The 25196-nt window shown below is 43.5% G+C and overlaps 1 protein-coding gene and 2 pseudogenes across 2 annotated transcripts in view; 1 reads left to right on the top strand and 2 right to left on the bottom strand.

Moving 5' to 3' along the window:
- LOC106560277 (capping protein inhibiting regulator of actin dynamics) overlaps positions 1 to 865 on the bottom strand; it is a 53301-nt gene extending 52436 nt beyond the window's left edge. For both annotated transcript variants that reach the window (XM_014123010.2, XM_014123011.2), the window contains exon 1: positions 683 to 865. The gene's annotated coding sequence lies outside the window, so the exon portion shown is untranslated. The remainder of the gene's footprint in view (positions 1 to 682) is intronic.
- A 6339-nt stretch (positions 866 to 7204) lies between these two features.
- On the top strand, positions 7205 to 12327 carry LOC106560276 (carbohydrate sulfotransferase 14-like; annotated as a pseudogene).
- A 751-nt stretch (positions 12328 to 13078) lies between these two features.
- LOC106560221 (centrosomal protein of 135 kDa-like) lies at positions 13079 to 22594 on the bottom strand (annotated as a pseudogene).
- Between the last annotated feature and the right edge of the window lie 2602 nt (positions 22595 to 25196).

The raw sequence follows: 25196 nt of genomic DNA, 5'->3' as shown, positions 1-25196 counted from the left end.
TTGAAGAAAACTAGGCCAAAACCATTGGCTGAAACTCAACAAATCCGCTTTTACGCGCCTTCCGTGTTCCAACGTTTGAGACAATGATTTCTGTTTTTAGACATTCCATCTGATATCTGGGGATACGGGTCGAAACAATATTGCGTGAAAAGCATAATGCCATCTCTCTGGTCCATGACACAATAGGATATGGCACAGCACAGGTAGCCTACAAAGAGATGCAGGGATAAAATATAATAAGGGTTTATAATATAACGTAGGAGCTGCAATCCTGGTTGTACATTGATATAAAAAGGCTGACTTAAGCATATGGAGAACAAAGCATCTATCGTTTATTTCATATTTTATCACAAATATGCCTTCTGTAAATTGAGACAGTAGCCAACATAAACGAAAGCTGTAGGGTGAACGTGTTCCAATTGCAATAATATAAAATAATATAATGAAAATGCCAAATAGCCAATTATCTCCACAATTCAAGCTATGCCAAATATATTCACGCATGTATACTCAAATGAAACGACACTGTCCTTTTCCAATGCACACACATATCTGAACGATGGAGCAATCGTCAGCAGGTCAATGAAAATGAAAGGCTGTGACAAGGTCAGCAGCTTATTGAAAATAAAACACCATTTATGACTAAGAAAATATGCAAGAGTAAAGGACAAGCTCCCACCACCTTATAAGTGATCTTGTTTGCCCGCAAATCGGTCTTGAAGTTGCCCACGGCGCCTTGTATCTCCCATCCACAGCTCTTCGACCCTCTTTGTGTTACTGATGCTGCGGGTGCTCGCACCGACACGCACGCACGGAAAAGCGCACAGACAACCGTACAGAAACCGAGTCCTGCAAGCACATGAGGCGGGAGGGTGTGGCTGGCGGAGGCTGTGCTTGGCACAAAAATCACCCAACGTTCACAACCGATCTCGGCTGCGATGCCGCTTATCTGTTGGTCGAAAATAGCATATATTCACACAAATATTGATCTTGTATAGGCTATTGGCTATTGATCTTGTATAGGCCTAATGTATGGATAAGCCTAGTATTTTATTCGGAGTGGAGGCGCTTGTTTGTCATTGACAATCTTCTCAGTCTGTCACGGTGAAGTGGCTATCATATTTCTGTCTTGTATAATTAGTTTTGCACTAATCAAAATTTCAATTCCGTCAGCCGCTGTGCAATGGATCTCAACATATTAGGAAAAAAATTATACGTGAAGAATGTGCGCTTTCTCAATTAACTTATGAGGCATAACGTATTCACATCGTTATTGTTCTCTGATCAAGACTGGCATGACTGACTTCTTTGTACTGTGCATCTTGAGCCAACCCTGGCAAAAGGAACCAGATGAATTACCATTTTTACTTGCAATGGGAGTGGGTGCTTTAATAATTCCTAAAGCATATAGGCCTCCATAGTTTGGGACCATTTCAGTGATTTAACACCACCCTAATAGTCCTAGGCTTAAAGTCATGAAAAAATGTAGGCAACCTTTTATTAGATCAATGTGCAAAAATGCTGCTGGAAAGGCATTCATAAACTAATGCAGTCAGAAACTGAAAACAGCTGCTTGCAACTGTAGGTAGCCTGGTCTTCCAGTAGGAGTCGGTATAGGATCAATAATTTATATATACACAAGTCCTTCACTTCCCCTGTCAGCTCCCAGACTCAGGGAGAATATCAATAATTTTCCTTGATTCCTCATGTCCTCTCTCCTCGCCTTCTTCTCAAAACCCATTGGATGAGAAGGTCAGAGGGCCCTCCCTCTGTGGCAGGTAGCCACGGCCTGTCTCCCTGCTTCCATCACTCAGACCTGGACAGTACAGAAGTATCATGGCAAAAACTTTCAGACTGGCCAATAGCTTCTATCCCCAGGCCATCAAGCTGCTGAATAGCCACTAGGCAGCTATCTGCTCCCCCTGTCTCCCTCCTGCCCCCGGGGCTTCCCACCCCCCCAACAAACATTTACCCTGCCCACCCCCCCCTCAATGGACATTGTTACAGTTGTAAATGTGTATATTATTATAATTTGCATTATTGCCTCATTGACTTCACACTTCTCCCCCGGGCTGCTCCCCCTATGGGCATTCTACACCCCTTCCCAACAGACACTTACCCTGCCCCCACCCCCCAATGGACATTTATCATTGCTACAGTTGTAAATGTGTATATTATTATTATTTTCTCATTCACTTCTTTTTTTGTACCCTGCGATTACATCTGCGTACGCTGTGCATGTGACTAATAAACAAATCTAAATAAAATCAAATTGTTTTCGTCACATGCTTTGTAAACAGGAGTAGACTAACAGTGAAATGTTTACTTTTGGCCCTTCCCAACAATGGAGAGGAAAAAAAAGATAAATAATAAAAAAAAATAACATGAGGAATAAATACAAAATGAGTAACAATAACTTGGCTATGTACATGGAGTACCAGTACGGAGTCGATTTGCAGGGGTACGAGGTAATTGAAGACTCATCTCTTCAGTAGGTCCTATGATTGAGTGTAGTCTGGCCCAGGGGTGTGAAGGTGAACGGAAATGCTCTGGAGCAACGAACCGCCCTTGCTGTCTCTGCCTGGCCGGTTCCCCTCTCTCCACTGGGATTCTCTGCCTCTAACCCTATTACAGGGGCTGAGTCACTGGCTTACTGGTGTTCTTCCATGGCGTCCCTAGGAGGGGTGCATCACTTGAGTGGGTTGAGTCACTGATGTGGTCTTCCTGTCTGGGTTGGCGCCCCCCCCTTGGGTTGTGCCGTGGCGGAGATCTTTGTGGGCTATAGTCGGCCTTGTCTCAGGATGGTAAGTTGGTGGTTGAAGATATCCCTCTAGTGGTGTGGGGGCTGTGCTTTGGCAAAGTGGGTGGGGTTATATCCTGCCTGTTTGGCCCTGTCCGGGGGTATCATCGGATGGGGTCACAGTGTCTCCTGACCCCCCCCCGTCTCAGCCTCCAGTATTTATGCTGCAGTAGTTTGTGTCGGGGGGCTAGGGTCAGTCTGTTATATCTGGAGTATTTCTCTTGTCTTATCCGGTGTCCTGTGTGAATTTAAGTATGCTCTCTCTAATTCTCTCTTTCTTTCTTTCTTTCTTTCTTTCTTTCTTTCTCTCTCTCTCTCTCTCTCGGAGGACCTGAGCCCTAGGACCATGCCTCAGGACTACCTGGCATGATGACTCCTTGCTGTCCCCAGTCCACCTGGCCATGCTGCTGCTCCAGTTTCAACTGTTCTGCCTGCGGCTATGGAACCCTGACCTGTTCACCGGACGTGCTACCTGTCCCAGACCTGCTGTTTTCAACTCTCTAGAGACAGCAGGAGCGGTAGAGATACTCTCAACGATCGGCTATGAAAAGCCAACTGACATTTACTCAAGGTGCTGATTTGTTGCACCCTCGACAACTACTGTGATTATTATTATTTGACCATGCTGGTCATTTATGAACATTTGAACATCTTGGCCATGTTCTGTTATAATCTCCACCTGGAACAGCCAGAAGAGGACTGGCCACCCCTCATAGCCTGGTTCCTCTCTAGGTTTCTTCCAAGGTTTTGGCCTTTCTAGGGAGTTTTTCCTAGCCACCGTGCTTCTACACCTGCATTGCTTGCTGTTTGGGGTTTTAGGCTGGGTTTCTGTACAGCACTTTGAGATATCAGCTGATGTAAGAAGGGCTATATAAATACAATTTGATTTGATCGAGGTAGATATGTACATACTGTATAGGTAGGGATAAAGTGACTAGGCAACAGGATAGATAAGCAGTAACAGCAGCGTATGTGATGAGTCAAAAGAGTTCGTGAAGAAAGGGGTCAATGCAGATAGTTAAATAGTTAACCAATAGCTACCCGGACTAACTATTTAGCAGTCTTATGGCTTGGGGGTAGCAGAGAGAACAGTCTATGACTTGGGTGGCTGGTGTCTTTGACAATTTTTAGGTCCCTCCTCTGACACCGCCTGGTATAGAGGTCCTGGATGGCAGGGAGCTTGGCTCCAGTGATGTACTAGGCCATACGCACTACCCTCTGTAGTGCTTTGCGGTCAGATGCCAAGCAGTTGCCATACCAAGCGGTGATGCAACCAGCCAAGATTCTCTCAATGGTGCAGCTGTATACCTTTTTAGGATCTGAGGGCCCATGCTAAATCTTTTCAGCCTCCTGAGGGGAAAGATGCATTGTCAAGCCCTCTTCATGACTGTGTTGGTGTGTGTGGACCATTCTAGTGGTTGAGAGAGTTGAGCCAGTACACGAAAGGTCACTCAGTGGTTCCCCTAGTATCTTTTTCAGCAGCGGTGGCAAGGGTAAGGGGGGGCATTGCTTCCAGTGTCCGTGCAATGACATGCTAGCTGTTCCCATATACTTCCAGCCATTAAGCCAACAACTATTTGAAAGAGCATCACTGCCGAAATATATATAAAAAAATGGAGAAAAAGATTAAGAGGTGGCAACAATTCAAATCAAATGAAATGTTATTTGTCACATAAACATGGTTAGCAGATGTTAATGTGAGTGTAGCGAAATGCCTGTGCTTCTAGTTCCGACCGTGCAGTAATATCTAACAAGTAATCTAACAATTTCACAACAGCTACCTTATACACACAAGTGTAAAGGAATGAATAAGAATATGTACATATAAATATATGGATGAGCGATGGCCGAACGTTATAGGCAAGATGCAGTAGATGGTATAGAGTACAGTATATACATATGAGATGAGTAATGTAGGGTATGTAAACATTATAAAGTGGCATTGCTTAAAGTGACTAGTGATACATGTATTACATCACCTTTTTTATTATTAAAGTGGCTAGAGATTTGAGTCAGTATGTTGGCAGCAGCCACTTAGTGTTAGTGATGGCTGTTTAACAATCTGATGGCCTTGAGAAAGAAGCTGTTTTTCAGTCTCTTGGTTCCAGCTTTGATGCACCTGTACTGACCTCGCCTTCTGGATGATAGCGGGGTGAACAGGCAGTGGCTCGGGTGGTTGTTGTCCTTGATGATCTTTTTGGCCTTCCTGTGACATCGGGTGATGTAGGTGTCCTGGAGGGCAGGTAGTTTGCCCCCGGTGATGCGTTGTGCAGACCTCACTACCCTCTGGAGAGCCTTACGGTTGTGGGCGGAGCAGTTGCCGTACCAGGCGGTGATACAGCCCGACAGGATGCTCTCGATTGTGCATCTGTAAAAGTTTGTGAGTGTTTTTTTTGACAAGCCAAATTTCTTCAGCTTCCTGAGGTTGAAGAGGCGCTGCTGCGCCTTCTTCACCACGCTGTCTGTGTGGGTGGACAATTTCAGTTTGTCTGTGATGTGTACGCCGAGGAACTTAAAACTTTCCACCTTCTCCACTACTGTACCGTCGATGTGGATAGGGGGCTGCTCCCTCTGCTGTTTCCTGAAGTCCACGATCATCTCCTTTGTTTTGTTGACGTTGAGTGTGAGGTTATTTTCCTGACACCACACTCCAAGAGCCCTCACCTCCTCCCTGTAGGCGGTCTCGTCGTTGTTGGTAATCAAGCCTACTACTGTAGTGTCGTCTGCAAACTTGATGATTGAGTTGGAGGCGTGCATGGCCACGCAGTCATGGGAGAACCGGGAGTACAGGAGAGGGCTGAGAACGCATCCTTGTGGGGCCCCAGTGTTGAGGATCAGCGGGGAGGAGATGTTGTTTCCTACCCTCACCACTGGAGGCGGCCCGCAGGTTTTGGTGGCGGCCATGTCAGTGGCACTGTATTGTCCTCAAAGCGAGCAATGAAGTTGTTTAGTTTGTCTGAGAGCAAGACATTGGTGTCTGCGACGGGGCTGGTTTTCTTTTTGTAGTCCGTGATTGACTGTAGACCCTGCCACATACCTCTCGTGTCTGAGCCGTTGAATTGCGACTCTACTTTGTCTCTATAATGACGCTTAGCTTGTTTGATTGCCTTGCGGAGGGAATAGCTACACTGTTTGTATTTGGTCATGTTTCCGGTCACCTTGCCCTGATTAAAAGCAGTGTTTCGCACTTTCAGTTTTGCGTGAATGCTGCCATCAATCCACGGTTTCTGGTTGTGGAAGGTTTTAATAGTCGCTGTGGGTACAACATCACCGATGCACTTGCTAACAAACTCGCTCACTGAATCAGCGTATACATCAATGTTGTTGTCTGAGGCTATCCGGAACATATCCCAGTCCACGTGATCAAAGCAATCTTGAAGCGTGGAATCAGATTGGTCGGACCAGTGTTGAACAGACCTGAGCACGGGCGTTTCCTATTTTAGTTTCTGTCTATAGGCTGGGAGCAACAAAATAGAGTCGTGGTCAGATTTGCCGAAAGGAGGGCGAGGGAGGGCTTTGTATGCGTTGCGGAAGTTAGAGTAACAATGATCCAGGGTTTTGCCAGCCCGGGTCACGCATTTGATATGCTGATAAAATTTAGGGAGCCTTGTTTTCAGATTTGCCTTGTTAAAATCCCCAGCTACAATAAATGCAGCCTCAGGATATGTGCTTTCCAGTTTACATAGAGTCCAATGAAGTTCTTTCAGGGCCGTCGAGGTGTCTGCTTGGGGGGGATATACATGGCTGTGATTATAATCGAAGAGAATTCTCTTGGTAGATAATGCGGTCGGCATTTGATTGTAAGGAATTCTAGGTCAGGTGAACAAAAGGACTTGAGTTCCTGTATGTTGTTATGATCACACTACGACTTGTTAATCATAAGGCATACTCCCCCTTCTTCTTCTTACCAGAGAGATGTTTGTTTCTGTCGGCGCAATGCGTGACTAAACCAGGTGGCTGTACCGACTCTGATAACGTATCCCGAGTGAGCCATGTTTCCGTGAAACAGAGAATTCAGATGAATATAGGGGAAACACTGTCGCTGATTCGAATATCCTATTAGTTGAGAGAAAATAAACAGTCGATGTGCCCTCGAGCAGGGAACTTACCCGTAATTGAGCCAGTAAGTCACTCTGGATCAGAGCGCATGCTAAATTACGAAAATGTTAACGTGAGAGAGGAAGCGAGGAATCAAAGAAACACCATCGAGTCTCCCCCATTGGGACGATATTTAGTCCACAACTCCAACTCCCACAATCCCCTCTGATTGACGCTTTCGTCTTTTTGGTTGCAGTCAGAAGTTATGGTACGTGGTAGTTCAAACTTTTTTCTACTCATAGAAACAAAACAATAACATAGGCTACCCTGTCAGCTACCCGACAGATATCATTCAGCGACCAATGACGCCTCCAGCGAAAGCAGGATTTCGCATTGAAAAGCTCTGGAGGGGCCAGGAGCGGGTACGTGATAAACTTCAGACGAACAGTGAACTCTGGCTCTTTTCACAGATCCGCTGTCTTGCCATCGGCGCTGACGTTCGCTGTCATCGTGGCGTCTGGGGGCCTTCTGTTCACGATAGAGAAAGGAACGCTGAATAGTATGGAGACACCTCCACATCGGGGAAGCAGCAAGGTCATACTACCTCAGACAAGCTCGACATCCTGATCCATCTGTGGATGCAGAATCTCAGGTAAACGGAAGACTTTTAAAACCATTACGATTTCCAGCAGTAGCCCACTTGAGGTACTCCCGTTACTCCTATTTTAAATGGTCTACTTTACAAATTTATTATAATCAGCTGTATTTTTTTTTTATCATTCTATAAATATGTTGGATATTCTTGGTTGCTATTTTTTAACATACTTCCATGTCGTCTTAATCAACAAACTACATCATACCTAAAAACACTTGGATTTTAAACGTAAAAATGTTAGCAGGAACAGATACTGTCGCATGGAATGTACATCATGATTATCAGCCGAAGAGACTTCTTCTTCGATGAGGTTTAATGGCGGTTGGCATGCAATAAATGTTGCATTACCGCTACCTACTAGACTGGAGTACAACTCCCTTATACATTGCTTGAAAAAATAAATCTACCATCTAACACTACACTCACAAAATGTAAAAAAAAGAATAATAACACCACTATTTAAATATATTTAGGCCTACCTCAGTTCAACAACCTGAAAGGATGGGACACCACCACTTGTGTAACTCGCACACCCAAAAACCTCTCTGCAGCTGTCACCACAACTTCAATTTTCTGCGAATTGCATTCCATCCCTACAGTACAGTTGATAACCATAGCTATAAATGCTAAAAATCCTTCTGAAACATATCACTTGTTGGCCTATCCCTCTGTACTGGTACATATCTACTACTCACACACTTCTCTCAGGATCCCTCCCCCCTTGACCCATCTTTCTCTACTTTCTTCACTGCCTCAGTATGACAACTTCTGCACTTCTCTAACCCTGGAAACCTCAACCTGCCTCTCTTGCACGGGACATTTCTGATCCCCAGCCCCATGGGCACCCCTTTAATTAACACATACCACTACTTTCCCCAATGTTACACATTCCTTTGTCTCATCCCCTTCTGCACACCTAGGAACATCCCTCCTACACACTGCTGCCACATGCCCATAAACTTGACATCTGTAACAGCGTATTGTATTCGGCACAAAAGCTTGTACAGGATAACTTATATATCCTAATGTAACAGTTGTTAAAGTACTATGTGAATTTCACCAGGTTCATATATTAATATGGCATGTTGATTTGTTGTTATGCATGCCTGCATCCTGGGAGCAGGGGAGTGTGTACTTACGTTTTGCCCTGCGTGCTCAAATCATGTTAATGCAGTATGAGGTAGGCACGCTTTTTCTGTCTTCTTCAGAAAAGTTTGATTTTTTTAAGCACAAAGTCATACACAGTGTTTTGTTCATGAATAATGTTGTATATTTAGAGGTTACTCATAAGTGGATGCTATTGTTAAGATGCACTTGTAATTGTACTTTTTAGGATGATATCAACATTCTGAATTCAACATGTGGTTAATAGCTAGCTAAGGTATTAGCAGGTTATTGTATGTGTGAACGATGGCTAGCTCCTCGAATGATCCCAGTCCCTTGTATTGTGCATCTGTTGTAGAAAGAGGCGACGATTCGCAGAACATATGTGCTCTACAAATGTTTTATTTTCTTTTGGATGCAGGTATGTGGTTTTATCTATGTAAAATGTGTTGATGCATAAGGAGAGGCTGTACTAATTTTGTATTCAAAAATCATGTTGATGCACTATGAGAGAAAGAGGCGACGATTCGCAGAACATATGTGCTCTACAAATGTTTTTTCTTTTGGATGCAGAGAGTGAATTCTGCTTGATTAAAACTACCTGATCTCCAAAGTCCACGTCTATAGTCTCAATCAACCACACACAACGCAGAGTTACAGCGGTGCAGTAACAGCACCGGTTACACTATCACTTTGTTGGGCAAAGAATCAACCTCAAAACTCAAGAGCAGACAACTTTTCTGTTTCACCACTTACGCCACCCTGTTTGCGTCGCACCACTGCCAAAGAGACGATTCCAACTGACTTTAACTAGCTAACCTTGCTTTTAAAAGAACAAAAAGCTGTGGCGTACAGTTTTGTTTGAAAAAATTGTAGGCGAAAAAGACCACCAAATGAAGTTTCATCAACTGCTCAAGTACCAAGTTAGCCTGAAATCATGAGGTCCGTCTATTACTCCGCGATGCACTTCATTACCGGTAAATCGCCAATACTTGTTTGTATCTAACTAGCAATGTGTATTGCATAAAGCTTGCTAGTTAGCTTGTAGTAAGGACTAGTGAGCTATAAACACCTAAATAACGCTATACTATTCTTCTGCATGTGGAGATTTATGCAAACCTGGAGATTCCACCAAGTAGGTGTAGATAATTAACTATGTGGTAGGATTTTCTCCCCAGCTGTCTCCGGCAAGTTGAAAGGACATAGGCAAGCCAACAATAATCCATTTTTCTAAATAGCCCTTGACCGTTCAATTTGCAAAGACTGCAAGTAGCTAGGTGACTTATCAAAGACTAGCGAATTAGATCTAGATTGACTGGCTAGGAGAGAAGTTAGCTAAATGGGGGGGAAAGCTAGGGGTAAACAAACAGTGACGTAAGCATGATGCGACAGTTTTACTGTCAGTAGGTCAGGTAACAAATTAGTGGCAGAACAAGTATCATGCAAATCATTTGTTGTGACAGCCACGTATGTTAACGACACGTGAGGCTGCTGAAAACATTTATTGAAACGACAAAAAAATGTCCGTTTCTTTAGGATGCCAGCAAAAGTTAGGCTAATTACAATGGAGAAATAGGAGTACCCTACGCGGGGGCATGGTCACGTTAAGCCACGCCTCGCCGTGTATCTATAGTAGAATACAGGTGCAATTTCGAAATTTGGTTGTGCATCCGCAGTTTCTGTTATGTCAGTCACTCAATTAGCCCATGTCTGACTTGCCTAGTTAAATAAGTCAGCAAACACATTTTTAGATCGGTCTTACCAGCTTTCTAAACTTGTAGTAATCGTGGTCAAATGACCTCACCCCATTGATTTTGTTAGTCAGTCTCAGATATAATATTCAAAACTGCAAACATTTCTCTCCACTCCATGGAAGAATGTTTAGAATTGCAGCAAATTTTCTTTAAACCTGCAACATTTTCTCTGCGCCCCATGGCAAGAATTGGGATATTGCCAGGTGTGATGATGGGGCGGTGAGTTGGAAGCAGGTGCAACATTTTAATAAAACCAAGAACATGACACTAACATAAGGCAGTACGCCGATACACAAGAACAATACCAACTAGTGAGTGAACATGGGAGAGTGACATATAAAGGGGAGGAAATTATGAAGGTAATGGAGTCCAGGTGTGAATCATAATGATTCACAGGTGAGCGTAATGATGAGTGCCAGGTGTGCGTAATGATGAATCCCAGGACTGGTGGTTAGTACTCTGGCGCGGTCATACACCGGAGGGGAGGAGCAGGAGCAGACAGGACACCGGTTGACTGTATGTGTGAGTACGCAGCCCCGTGAGCCACTGTGGCCCCTCATGAGTTCAGATTTGTTGTGGTTCCCACCCCATCAAAGTTGCCCATCCCTGGGCTATATCATGAAAATATCATGATGCATTTGCTACATTGTTTACATTTTGTTAGTTGTCCACTCTTTAATGGAATGCATATCATATTGACGTGAGTGACATTGTATTATACATGCATTATTATTTTGTGTAAATCTTACATAATAGTTATATGTCAAAACATTTTCATCTCCCAAATCAGATTCTCCAGGAGATCAATAACCGCACCATATGTGGACAGAAGAACATGCCCCACAGTGTGTGGTCCCTGAGCCCCCTGCAGAGGAAAACCCTGCTGCAGCACATCCTGGTGAACGACGAGCACTGCTTCCTCTACTGCTACGTCCCCAAGGTGGCCTGCTCCAACTGGAAGAGGGTCCTGAAGGTCCTGAGTGGGACTCTGGAGAACGTGGACGTCAGCATCAAGATGGACCACAAGAGTGACCTGCTCTTCCTGTCCTCCCTGAAGCCTGAGGAGATCCGCTACAGGCTAAAACACTACTTCAAGTTCATGTTTGTGCGGGAGCCCATGGAGCGCCTGCTCTCCACCTACAGGAACAAGTTTGGGGAGATCAAGGCCTACCAGGAGAAGTACGGTGCTGAGATCATCAGGCGCTACAGAAAGGGCCATTCCAAGGATACAGCAGTGGCTGGGGATGACGTGACGTTTTCAGAGTTTGTGCGCTATCTGCTGGACGAGGATGGGGAGCGCATGAACGAGCACTGGATGCCCATCTACAACCTGTGCCAGCCATGTGCTGTATCCTTCCTCCTAACTTCATTGGCTCCTATGAGCATCTGGAGAGTGATGCTGGCTATATGCTACAGCGTATTGGTGCACCTCCACACATCCACTTCCCTGAGAGACAGATGTGGTACAAGCCTGTCACCATGGAGATGCTGCACTATTACCTGTGCAGTCTGCCACAAGCTACTCAGGGAACTCCTACCCAAGTACATTCTAGACTTTTCCCTGTTTACTTACCCCCTCCCCAACACAACCACTGAATACTGCAGACATTAACTGCAAGATTGAATCTTAAAACTGGAAAATATTTGTATACAGTATCTTGTTACACATTTGCCATGTCTTTTTATTCCTAAGGAACCAGCAGTATTTTGATATGTTACTTCTTACATTAGATTTGTGACAGCATAGGGAAATATGAATGTGTTGGAGTAATATGTATAAAACCACTAAAACTGGAAAGGAATTGAATTTTAGAAGCAAATAAGTGGTAATGTTACAATCAATTTGTATGCATTCCACTTAAACATTAAGAAATTACTTAATTGTTACCGTCCAATTTCTCTGATAATTGTGCACTCCATCTTGGCTTCAACCAAACATTGACCCAACTATCAAAAGTATTAAAGCCTCAATGACACCTTTTTTTTTCTCAATCTTTTGTTAATCAATTTTCCTCCACATTCTTATAGGTATTTCTTATGGGTAATTTAAAGGCTTTTGTGTTTTGTCTCTGATAGGTACGGATAAGTGCAGTTAATTCATTTTGTCTAAACTTTTATTTGAAGAAAAAGCTGAAAATGTACAGTACTTCCATCAAGGTGTACTTTAATGAGATAATACTATTAGTAGCACAATAAGTAGATTTCTCATAATAAATTTGATTGTCTGTATTATGTTTTTCTAACTATTGGCATTAGAATTATCTTTGGTGAGAAGACAGCATGATTTCACCTTTGATCTGAGTTTAGTGCATCTTCCATAGGGAAGGAGGAGGAAGCTGACATTTCAGACCATTACAAGGATTTTTGTTTGACACGAGTTATGTGAATAGTTTGTGTGGTGCATCAAAACTGATACTCTTACAGGCTTCTCATTCACTCACTTCAGCTCCTTCAGTTCCCTGTCTGTCCTGTGTCACTCTACTCCTTAAAGCTCACAATTTTGTGAAAACAGGAAAAGAGAAGTCACATTAGTTACAGGCTTGAATACAATCAGTGGGATCTGTAAAGTATTATTGTTTTATAGATGGTAGAGTATTGCTGCGAGTGCAGTGTGTGTGTGTTCATGTATGTACGTAGTAATGTGAGTGTGACACTTCTCTGGTGACCTGTCGGTGGAGCGCTCTGGAGTTTGGAGGATGGAATGTTCTGGGGAGGGAGGGCGGGGACTCAGATCTGCTCAGGGGGGAGGAGCTCCGGAGGGAAGAGAAAGACATCTCGTCTGCAAATCTCCTGCACGGCCCTCTCCCGGAGGACAGAGACGGCGCGGCCCTCTCCCCGAGGACAGAGACGGCGCGGCCCTCTCCCCGAGGACAGAGACGGCGCGGCCCTCTCCCCGAGGACAGAGACGGCGCGGCCCTCTCCCCGAGGACAGAGACATCAAGGGCATAAGGGAGAGATAGCAGCCCACAGCCTTTTCAATTACACTGAAATGTATTCATTTAGATCTATTGAATGTTTAGAGGCAAGGTGCCTGATTAGCACGGCAAATTTAGAGTCATTCAGCTCACTGCTCAGCTGTCTCTTCAGCACGTCCATCTCTGTTTGCAGCTGAGAAACCTCCCTGGCATGTCCACACACACACACACACACCACACCTTTATTAAATCAGTAAGACTCAAGATTGTGTGAAATTGAGATGTTCTGGGTCTGATGTAATCAGTGGGTCTGTGGAGCCTTTAGGACCCGATCTCTCACGTTTTGCTGTCAGTAAGGGCCAGTCTGTCCTTTACAACCTTCAGCTCTTACTTCCTCTCGCTGGCGCTCAGATGGGTGTGGAACTCCTTCTGCCGATTGGAGGAGAGAAGTGTCTCTAGGTTACGGACAGTCAGTCTCACTGGCCAGCTGCTTCTTCAGTAGCTCTGCCTCAGAGCGCACGTCCTCCAGCTCTCCAGTCACGTGAGAGAGCAGCACCAACACATAGACATGATGAAGGGCATAGTCAACACTACAGCACCGACGGGGCACATTTTGTTATAGCTAGAATTCCTGCAATTAGCAAGGCTTGTATCACAACTTACTGGTACATGCAGTGTGTGTGTGGTGTAAGTTTCCACCGTTGCTAAATCATGACGGGAAGTGAAAAGGGTGGTGGATTGGGATGCAGTCAGAGGGTTTTCTCCCCTGGGCCTCCTGCAGTGCCTTCTCCAGCAGGGAGATGCCCCTGGCCTGGCCAGGGATGACACCTGGGCCTCGTACGCCTGCAGGGCACTCATGCTGTAGGGTGGGGACAGAATAGGGGTCCTCATCACTAATTGTAACAATGCAAGTGAATTCAGTTTAGTAGGATGTTGGTTAGAGGTGAGCAAGGACAGACAAGATTTAACATATTAAACAGAACTCAAACTCTTCCCCCTGGACTCTTTCCTACAGTATTTGTCTTCATAAAAGCTCTTGGATATCAAACTTTGGTCTGTACCTGGTTCTCTCTGGTCATAGTGGCTAGGTCATCCTGTAGTCTCCTGTTCTCTCTCAGGGTAATCTCCCTGTCTCTCCCCACTCCAGACAGCTCCTCCTGGGCAAAGTCGAGTTGTCTGTGTAGACTGGCTATCTCCCTCTCACGGCTGCTCAGTGTCCCCTTCAGTTGGCTGCAGGTACAACACAATATAACTGATTCACTCTCCACGCACACACATTCGGGCGACATGCCTCAAACACAAATGCACAAACAGATCATTCTCCCTCACATACTGAAAAAGGTTACACTTAATTTAGAGAGCTCACCATGTCTGTAACAGAGTATTTTCCTGCAGAATGAAAGACAGAACAGTGTTTAGTCCCTGTTTGCCTGATCTTATAACTGTACTCACCCTCACATATACAGGTCTGTCAGTGGTAACTAGTGCCCTACCCTCCTGGACAGCTCATCCTGCAGCAGGGCCAGGCTCTCACTTTTCTGGTCCACGTCATCCTTCTCCCTGTCCAGAGCAGAGATAGTATTCTGAAGCACAGTCACCTCGTCCCTCTGGGTAGCGCCATTCCCGACTTAGCTCTCCTGGTGAAGAAAATAATTACATTTTATCACTGAATAAACCAAGAGCAGAGTTTGATAATGTCAAACAAACCCTTTCATCCACCAAAACTCACCTATTTTCTCCATCTGCTGGTGGGCAACATGGACCTTGTTTGTCTTCACAGAGAGCCTGTGTTGAATGTCAAACAGGGACTGTTTCATCTGCTCTTGCAACAGCCTGAACAGACAGAAAATTTGACAATTTCAACACAACAAATAAATATGAACAGCACATAATGACATCATCACACCATTACCAGACAAAGACAGACAGACAGTACCGTAGTGTACTGGAATCAGCTCTCTGCTGTGCTGTCTCTACAGTCTGGACCAGGGCAGTGGACCGAACCTTCAGCGCTTCATCTATAGCCACCCTGCCCTCCTTCAGCACTGACACCTGAGGGTGCAGGTTCAACCGCTCCCTCTCCGACTGGGGACCAAAACACACCATAACTCACACTACTCTTGGTACAGTATGCATGCAAGATCAGCTAAGGTGGCAGTAATGGCAGACATGATTGATAGCACAGTACAGTGGTGGTAACATCTTTGTAAGGTGTTATATCTACAAAAAGTAATATAGTCAACTGTAACAGGATCCTTTTGCTTTGATTTGGTGAAAAGTTGATCATTCTCACAGTCTTGATGGTGTTTTCCAGGTTCAGGATCCTCCTCTTCCTCTGTCTGTCAGAGCGCAGGTTTGAGCAACCTTTAGTCTCTCTCTGAGTGTGTCTCTCACTGAGGTGATCCTTTGCAGTGGCGGTTCTAGCTTGTATGGCTTCCTGGGCGAAACCCCCTTCAGCCCCCCCCCAAAAAACATTTATTCAGACATTTGGAACAACACAAATAAATAATCATAACATTTAAAACGATATAAATATAAAAATATATACAAAAATAAGACTCGTAAATATCAAAAAAGTAAGAAAGACAAATAGAAACAAATTGTAGTATATAAATACAAATAAAAAATAATCAAATTATTACACTATTTCTAACAAAAAACACACAAATAAAACTAAATTGCACAAATCCTATATCATACAAATACACACATAGAATAACACACTTTTATAAAGAAGATAACCTAATTATTGCACTTCAAACAAGAAACACACAAACTAAATTGCATAACTGCCAACTAAACCCTGACCTTTCTTGTCTTCCTTGATGCAAAGTCAATTACATCATCATAAGAAATCTGCCCAGCAATTGCATGGTTAATACTGATGACAGCAAGGCCACTAAGGCATTCCTGTGACATGGTGGACCTCAGGTAGGATTTGATGAGCTTCAGGTTTGAAAAGCTCCTCTCTGCTTCAGCTACGGTCACTGGAAGAGTAAGACACATTTCTGAGAGCTCCCTTTCGTGTATAAATATCAGCAGCTCAAGCAGGGTCATGGTCTTCAATGGCAAGTCAGGCAAGTTCTTCAGTTCCTGTGCAAGCTCTCTGCCATCCAAGTCTGAGTGTTCTTTATAGTGCAGTGTCATACTAAGGGCCTCACATTTGGAAGGTTTGGAAGGTTGACAGCACTCCAAACTTCTCTCCCACATTTTCCAATGTGTAAAATCTTTCCTGAAGGGCTGAGGTTGCAGCATCAACAACGACATTGAAAAATGACGCCTCCAGCTTCTTCAGGGCATCACTCAAAGGCTCATCAAATGATTCGAATGAAAAGTGCCGCTTTGTGGATCTCAGCCTTTTTTGTTGTAGAATGGCCTCTACATTCATACCCTCGCAAATATCCTTGGCTGACATTTGTGCAGTCATAAAGCCTGTTGCCCTGTAGTCGCTGAGACATCTCTCTTTCTTTCTGAGAAGACTGACTGCAACATCCACATACATACTGGGAGACTGCATCAGCTTGCTCACATGTTGGATCTGGCTCAAAATGTCATACCACACCACTGTACAGATGCTGAAGTGGTATGATCCCACCTCCTCTGACAAGGACTAGGCCTCAATCTTTATCACAGGGTCTTGGGTTTGATCCCTCACCTCAATCAGTGCCTCTCTCACCGCTGCTGCCTGATACCTCAGTGGCTCGACACTCTTAACTTTACTCTCCCACCTTGTCTCAGTCCACATCTTCAAAGTGATGTCCACATGTTTTTTCAGGATGGCCCATCGCTGTGTGGAGGCTGAGAACAAGGTGTACAGTTTGTGTAAGATGCCAAAGTAATCTGTGGCATCAACAGAACTTTTAGCAGCATCAGCCACAACCAGGTTCCATGTGTGAGCACCACATAGCACAAAGAGCTCTTGGATTCATTTCCAGGAGTCTGGCTTGGACACCTTTGTTTTTGCCTCTCATGTTGGCCCAGGGGCGGAAATCCCGGGGGGGACGGGGGGGACACGACCCCCCCATCCTGGGAAAATATGATTTGTCCCCCCCAATATATCACTGAAACATAACTATGTAATTTAATTAATATTAATATTATGCAATGAAAGCAATTGTGCTGATTATAGACACTTAATAGCGCGTTTTTAAGTTTCAAAAGATTGCGACCCCCCCACCCTTTGCCTCACAATGGTTTGATCCACTGCCAGTTCCTTAGTTGGCAAGATAACAGAGGGGTGGTATCCACTGTCTGAAAGGCACTCAATTAACGTAACTGATGTGAGGTTAATCCAGTCAATCGCGCACACACACTAGCTGAATATGCAGAGCTAGCGGGCAAATATTAACTATTAAGCTAGCTAGTAATTATTCCATTTATGTGGCCTCGTCAAAGATGGAATCTTTGCTATCGTCAATTTATTCCAAGATCAGCATGCAGATTATGTAAGTTAGTGCTTCAAAGTCCCTGTGATAAGGTTAGCGATAAACTGAAGTGCAAACTGAACAGAACTACACTCTCTTCTACCATTGTCTTAAATATATTTAATGGTCTCGTTGCAAAAGCTAAATTGTCACAAGGGAACTTTTATTTATTTATTTTATTTCACCTTTATTTAACCTGGGTAGCAAAGATTACAGCAAACACCACTGAAACGGAATTGGTGCTCGCTAGCTTTGCAAATTCAGCTATTGTTGGAAGCCAGCCAATATGAAACAAATTATTAAAATTACAAAAGGTTGCAGCATATATTGTGTAAATGGTGAACTCATACAGCTGTCAACTCTTGTCATTTTAATCCGTTTCACATTTGCTAGCTACCTTTTAGTTCGTAGCCCAAATAGAATGATAAAAGATAAGATGATAGAAGCCCATCTCCTACTGTAAATAACCTACACACTGTGTAGAAAAATTGCAGAAAAATAAATGACGGACTTCAGAGTATTTTTCAGTACACCAAAACGCAAAGTAAGAACCCTAGTAGCCTAATATCTCAAAGACTAGTTGATAAAATGTTCATAAGAAAGAAATTAAATTCTAATGGAAATGTTTCACAATGATGTCATTAGGCAGAGCAGGCAACAGATGGCACACAGACAGCAGAGTTGGGGACAGATATGCAGGGACAGACTGGCAGAGACAGAGAGTCTCAGGTAAGTTTGTTGAGTCTTTGTTTGGCAACATTATGAAAGGTTCTCCATTTTTTTGACTTGTAAAATAGGAACATAATTGGAAAATGCCATGGATACCCCCACTCTCAACTTTAACAAATCTTGGTTCAGTCACCAGTTTAAGGCAATGGTATTGCTGTTGTGATTAGTTGTGTAGTTTTGGGTACCGGTAGTTAGGAGTACGGCAAACACCTTATTTCTTTGGTTCCTCAATATACATTTACCATATTACAATGTAGGCTATGTGTTACAGCACTACTTTTGGTGTCCCCCTCAGGAATTGCTCTTGAGAAAATTTCATGTAATTGTCCCCTCCAAAGTTGATATCACATTTTCGCCCCTGTGTTGGCCCCATTATCATAAGACTGTCCTCTACAGTCCTCTAAATGAATTTTTAGCTCCTCTAACCTTTTGAGAATCAGGGATGCCAAATGTTGGCCCGTGGACTCCTCTGCATCCAAAAACCCCATAAAATGTTCCTTTATGTGGGGCTCCTCCTTGAGTCACACAATTCTAATCACAACTGACAACTGTTCAGTGTGGCTGACATCTGAGGTGCAATCTAGAATGATAGAGAAGAATTTTGCCAGCTTGATGTCACTCAGCATTATTGAAATGACCTTGCTGCTCAACAAATCAATGAGTTAATTCTGTATTTGGTGACCAAGGTAGCTGGTGGTGTGACTCAAGTTCCCTTTTTTGACACGGTTAAGGTGCTCTTTCATGACTGGATCAAATTGTGCCATCAGTTCAACCTCTTTGAGGAAATGTCCATTTGATGGAGAGTACAGTGTTTCTGTGTGTCTCCTTAGTGCCAGATTTCTAATTGCCAGAGACTGCACAATAGCAGTCAGACATGTCAACACCTCTCTCCATCTTATCCTCCATAAGTGCCATCTTATGTTTATCAATTGTTTCCCCTTTTTTGATCCTCATTGCCAGTTCATTCCATGTTTTCATGTAGTTTTGGTGTTCTGGACTGCTGTCGTGTGAAGTCAGCAAAGAACATGCATGTTTCCAGTCTGTCAGTTTTGAGATTGCTAAATTCATTTTCTTCTTAGAAAATAGTTTGCAGCAGAAGCAGAAGAGGCTGCTGTTTCTTTCAGAATAAACCAACCAACTTCTAGGGATTATTTCACCACTCACCAAGGTCTTCCTGAAATACTGGTGGTGGCAACTTCTTCCATCACTCTCATTCCTTGGGAAAACAAAGTTAGGTGGTACCTCACTTGGTCCTCTGCAAACTAGTTGTGTCCGAATTCTGTCAGTCAGAACTGAAGGCCAGTCAGCAGGGTCTGTAGACTGTGGTTAATCCTCAGCAGCAGGATTTGGTGGGGATGCTGCTACAGGTATTTCTAATGGAGAGCACATGGGCATTAGTTTACACATGTTATTCACAGCATTTATAGTGGTGGAACATCCCACATACATACCTAGTAATAATAAAATCATTATCTCAAAGCTATTGGCATTGTTTTCTTTTTTTATAATATGTTAATTATTTTCCAATAAAAAATACATGTAAAAAAAGACAGCAATACAGACATTGACATTCATTGTACTGTTGAATGGGATGGCCAATTTAGAGGACAAAACAAAACTAAGCTCACACATACACAAAATAAAACAAAATCCTATTAGGTGGTACATGTATAAGAAGACAGCATATAGTCATTACAAGCAGTGTAGTTAAGCCAAAAGTAAATATTGAGTAGAGCACAGCATAGAGTAGCAGCAGATCATCAACCCAGTTATGAAGCAGGACTAAGACCATTTATCCAGTATCGTCTGCCATTTTTTGTAAAACATTGGACTTCTATTGGAGGTATTGTATTGAATCTTTTCCATATGTATTACATTCCCTAAATCCCGTAACCACATTTCAAAGGTAGGTACAGTCTCCAATTTCCAAAATTGCAATATGAGCCTTTTGGCTAATAGAGTACAAAGAGAGAGCCTTCCCCTCCTGGTTATTCCCATCAACTGTACCAAACAGAGCGATCAATGGGTCTCGGGCTATAACTCTATCGAAGGCTTTAGATAAGTCATCAAAAATGAGAGCCCCCCCCCAGCTATTGGCATTGTTCACTCTGAGCTGGTCTCTCTGCAGTCAGGGCCTTCACACTGGTCTGGATGTCTTCTATGTGTCTTTCAAAGCCCAGCATTACAGCCTGGATCTCATCCCTCTCCTTCACTGTCCAGGAGAGCTCTAAATCTACACGGCCCCCCTAAACAGCACACAAAAATAAATCCTTTACCATACATGCTAACGAATATAATGAACATAAGACTTATACAGTACGTTTATGTATGTATACACAGTAAATGAGAACATAACTATGTATTCTTTGCATTTCCCACTGTGCCATGCCAGCCTGCTCTCCCCCTGGGGCTCCTGCCCCTGCCTTGGCTGCTGCAGGTGGGGCTGAGGTCCATGCCCACACACACCATGTTTAGACCTCATGCTCTCCAGGTCCAGAACCAGCTCATTATCTAAGGACAGCAGTCAGTGGTGCTTGCGCAAACTATAATCAATGAGAAACTGGCTATTGAGTCCAAAAATTAGTGGGTCAGGAGAGAAACTGCTACTCACCAGCTTCAGTCATTTTCTCTAGTTTGTCCCCAGTCTCCTCTTCTCTTCTCTTCTCTTCTCTTCCTCCAGGACATTAATCAGTCTCTCCATCTTCTCATTCTGCTCCCTGAGCTTCCCCAGCTGGTCCTCAGATGGTTCTTCTCATGGTCTCCCTCAGCCTGGTCCTAAAACACCCATTCAGAGGAGTCAGATACAGCTATGAAATAGTCAGTCAAATGCTGCACAGATTCAGTTGCTCTTTAACAACTAACTGGTAAGACAAGGATGTGGTGACAGATGGAGACATTCTCTAGTTGTTTAGACTTTACGTTTTTACAACAGGAAAGTGTAGGCTGTAAGCCATGATACGCACAATAAATCATACCCTTCTTAACTTTGTGATTACATCTTCCAAGTCCTCCAAGGCTCTGTGTTGCCTTTGGATTATTTTCTGAGGAGAAAAACAGGCCACAGATGTCTTATCAGAAACATTGACCTCATATTGAACCCTCTTTCTGCCTGTCTGTATACAGTATTCCACCTATTCTCATTTATCATCTCCTCCCTCTCCCTGCCTTTCCTCACCTTGGCCTCCTGTAGTTCCAGGTCATCAGTCTCCAGCACCAGGTCCTTCTCCAGCTGCTTGGCCAGGTGGTGTAATTGGGTGAGCTCCTGACACAGCTCCTGGTTCTTGGCACGGAGGTCCGCCACCTTGGTGGGGGCATCCTGCTTCCTCTGCTGCAACCCCTGAACATTCTGCTCCAGAGTACTGTTAGTCTCCTGCAGGTATTCTACCTGGGAACACAACAAGTCCTGTTAGTCTCCTGCAGGTACTCTACCTGGGAACACAACAAGTCCGGTTAGTCTCCTGCAGGTACTCTACCTGGGAACACAACAAGTCCGGTTAGTCTCCTGCAGGTACTCTACCTGGGAACACAATACTCAGAGGTCAATGTGTCAGTGCCCAAAGGACTCTGGTGAGCCTAACTTTAGGTTGATAGTTGCTGGTGTCGTCAGTAAGTCATGTGTGGTCAGTTTCAGTTTAAAAGGGGTAGGTTATAGAGATCATTTCAATGGGTGGGGTAATGCCCATTGCTTGAATGGGTCATGGTTTGGTTCTTACCTGCAGGTTAAGGTAGGCAATCAGTTTTTCATTGCTGATGGTCTGAGCCTCTAGGAAGATGACTTCATGAGGACGTCCTCCGTCAAGTGCTTGAATAAGATGCTCAATCTCTCTGTCTCGCTCTTCAACATGTATGTTCAGGTGTTTGATACCGCCTTGAGCTCTTTCATGGTCTAATTTCAGTTTGGTTATGTCCTGCTGCAGCTCCTGGATCCTAGGGTAAAATGTATCAGAAGATCTGTGATGTACGGGTCATCAGGCTGCACCACAGTTTGAGTGGGGCCAGAGGAGGGAGGGATGAGCTCATCAATCTGCATTAGCTGACGTCTGAAAGGAATGCTGTGCTTTTTCCCTCCTGTCAAATCATAATGGAACATTCATGGAAATGTTATCCCAGTCAACTGCAACAAACAGCACTAAGACATGTTGGTATGTGGTTATACAGTATACAGGCTCGATGTATACATGTAAGAAAAACAGGACATGCTCCAGATACCTAAAGAAGGCCAGTTTTATTACTTCTTTAATCAGAACAATGGTTTTCAGCTGTGCTAACATAATTTCAAAATGGTTTTCTAATGATCAATTAGCCTTTTAAAGTGATCAACTTGGATTAGCTAACACAACGTGCCATTGCAACACCGGAGTGATGGTTTCTGATAATGGGCCTCTGTACGCCTATGTAAATATTCCATAAAAAAATCAGCCGTTTGCAGCTACAATAGTTATTTACGACATTAACAATGTCTACACTGTATTTCTGATCAATTTGATGTTATTTTAATGGACAAAAAATGTGCTTTTCTTTCAAAAACAAGGACATTTCTACAGTCTTCCCTGTGGCTCAGTTGGTAGAGCATGGTGTTTGCAATGCCAGCATGGTGTGTGCAACGCCAGGGTTGTGGGTTTTATTCCCATGGGGGGCCAGTACAAAAAAAAATGCATGAAATGAAATGGTATGAAATGTATGCATTCACTACTGTAAGTCGCTCTGGATAAGAGCGTCTGCTAAACTACTAAAATGTAAATATACAGTACCAGTCAAAAGTTTGGACACACCTAGTCATTTAAGTTTTTTTTTTTTTTTTACTCTTTTCTACATTGTAGAATAATAGTGAAAACATCAAAACTATGAAATAACACATATGGAATCACGTCGTAACCAAAAAAGTGTTCAACAAATCAAAATATATTTTATATTTGAGATTCTGCAAAGTAGCCACCGTTTGCCTTGATGACAGCTTTGCACACTCTTGGCATTATCTCAACCAGCTACACTAACAGTCTTGAAAGAGTTCCAACATATGCCGAGCACTTGTTGGCTGCTTTTCCTTCACTCTGCAGTCCAACTCATCCCAAACCATCTCAGTTGGGTTGAGGTCGGTGATTATGGAGGCCAGGTCATCTGATGCAGCGTTCCATCACTCTCCTTCTTGGTCAAATAGCTCTTACACAGCCTGGAGGTATGTTGGGTCATTGTCCTGTTGAAAAACAAATGATAGTCCCACTAAGCGAAAACCAGATGGGACGGCGTATCACTGCAGAATGTTGTGGTAGCCATGCTGGTTAAATGTGCCTTGAATTCTAAATAAATCACCCACAGTGTCACCAGCAAAGCATCCCCACACCATCACGCCTCTTCCTCCATGCTTCCCGGTGGGAACCACACATGCGGAGAACATCCGTTCACCTACTCTGCGTCTCACAAAGACACAGAGTTTGGAACCAAAAATCTCAGATTTGGACTCCAGAACAAATGACAGATTTCCACCGGTCTAATGACGGCCCAAGCACAAGTCTCTTCTTTTTATTTTTGTCCTTTAGTACTGTAATGGTTTCTTTGCAGCAATTCGACCATGAAGGCCTGATTCACACATTTATTTGGGCTGCAATTTCTGAGGATGGTAACTCTAATGAAGTTATCCTCTGCAGCAGAGGTAACTCTGGGTCTTCCTTTCCTGTGGCGGTCCTCAGGAGAGCCAGTTTCATCATAGCGCTTCATGGTTTTTGCGACTGCACTTGAAGAAACTTTCTAAGTTCTTGAAATTGTATGGATTGGCTGCCCTTCATGTCTTAAAGTAATGATGGACTGTCATTTGTTTATTTGAGCTGTTCTTGCCATAATATGGACTTGGTCTTTTACCAAATAAGACTACCTTCTGTATACCCTCCCTACCTTGTCACAACACAACTGATTGGCTCAAACGCATTAAAAAGGAAAGAAATTCCACAAATGAACTTTTAACAAAGCACACCTGTTAATTGAAATGCATTCCAGGTGACTACCTCATGAAGCTGGTTGAAAGAATGCCAAGAGTGTGCAAAGCTGTCATCAAGGCAAAGGGTGGCTACTTTGAAGAATCTCAATATAAAATCTATTTTGATTTGTTTAACACTTTTTTGTTACTACATGATTCCATATGTGTTATTTCATAGTTGTGATGTCTTCACTATTATTCTACAATGAATGAGTAGGCGTGTCCAAACTTTTGACTGGTACTGTATATATCTGTGGTTATAACTAGTTTGTTAGCTGACTGTTTATTGACTAGATAGCTAGCCTGCAATAAAACACCCAATACTATTGGTTTAGCCCAATATGGGCTGTTAATGCACTGACAGTCAATGAAATGGCCTTCTATTGGACCAGAGCAAGTAGTTACAACCTGTCAATCTGGTGCTAGCTACTGTAGCATGGCTAGATAAGTTAGCTTGTTCAGGCCAGGTAATGTTTAGGCAACAGGGAAAACAGGATTTCACTGACACAGTCTAGCTATATAACATCATAATAGCTATATATTCTTGCCAGTAAACTTTAATTAGTAGGTTTTACTGTGCTCAGAAATCCACGGTAAGGTTAGCTACTGTTAGATAGCTAGCGTTAGCTCGTCAGCCTGTGATTGTTGACATGACTTCTGTAGCTATAGAAAGTTGTCGAACCAACAAGGCTGAAGACAGACTCTTTCGCGTATGTGGAATGCCTTTAAGGGGTTTGCGCTGGTGGTCTCTTTTGTGGTCAGTGCATGGATTTTTTTATGAATGCAAAGATCTCATTCGACTCGTC

The sequence above is a fragment of the Salmo salar genome, chromosome ssa10 (genome assembly GCF_905237065.1).
Source record: "Salmo salar chromosome ssa10, Ssal_v3.1, whole genome shotgun sequence".
NCBI lineage: Eukaryota > Metazoa > Chordata > Actinopteri > Salmoniformes > Salmonidae > Salmo > Salmo salar.
Note: the sequence above shows the minus strand (reverse complement) of the source record. Positions and strands in the feature narration are given on the sequence as shown.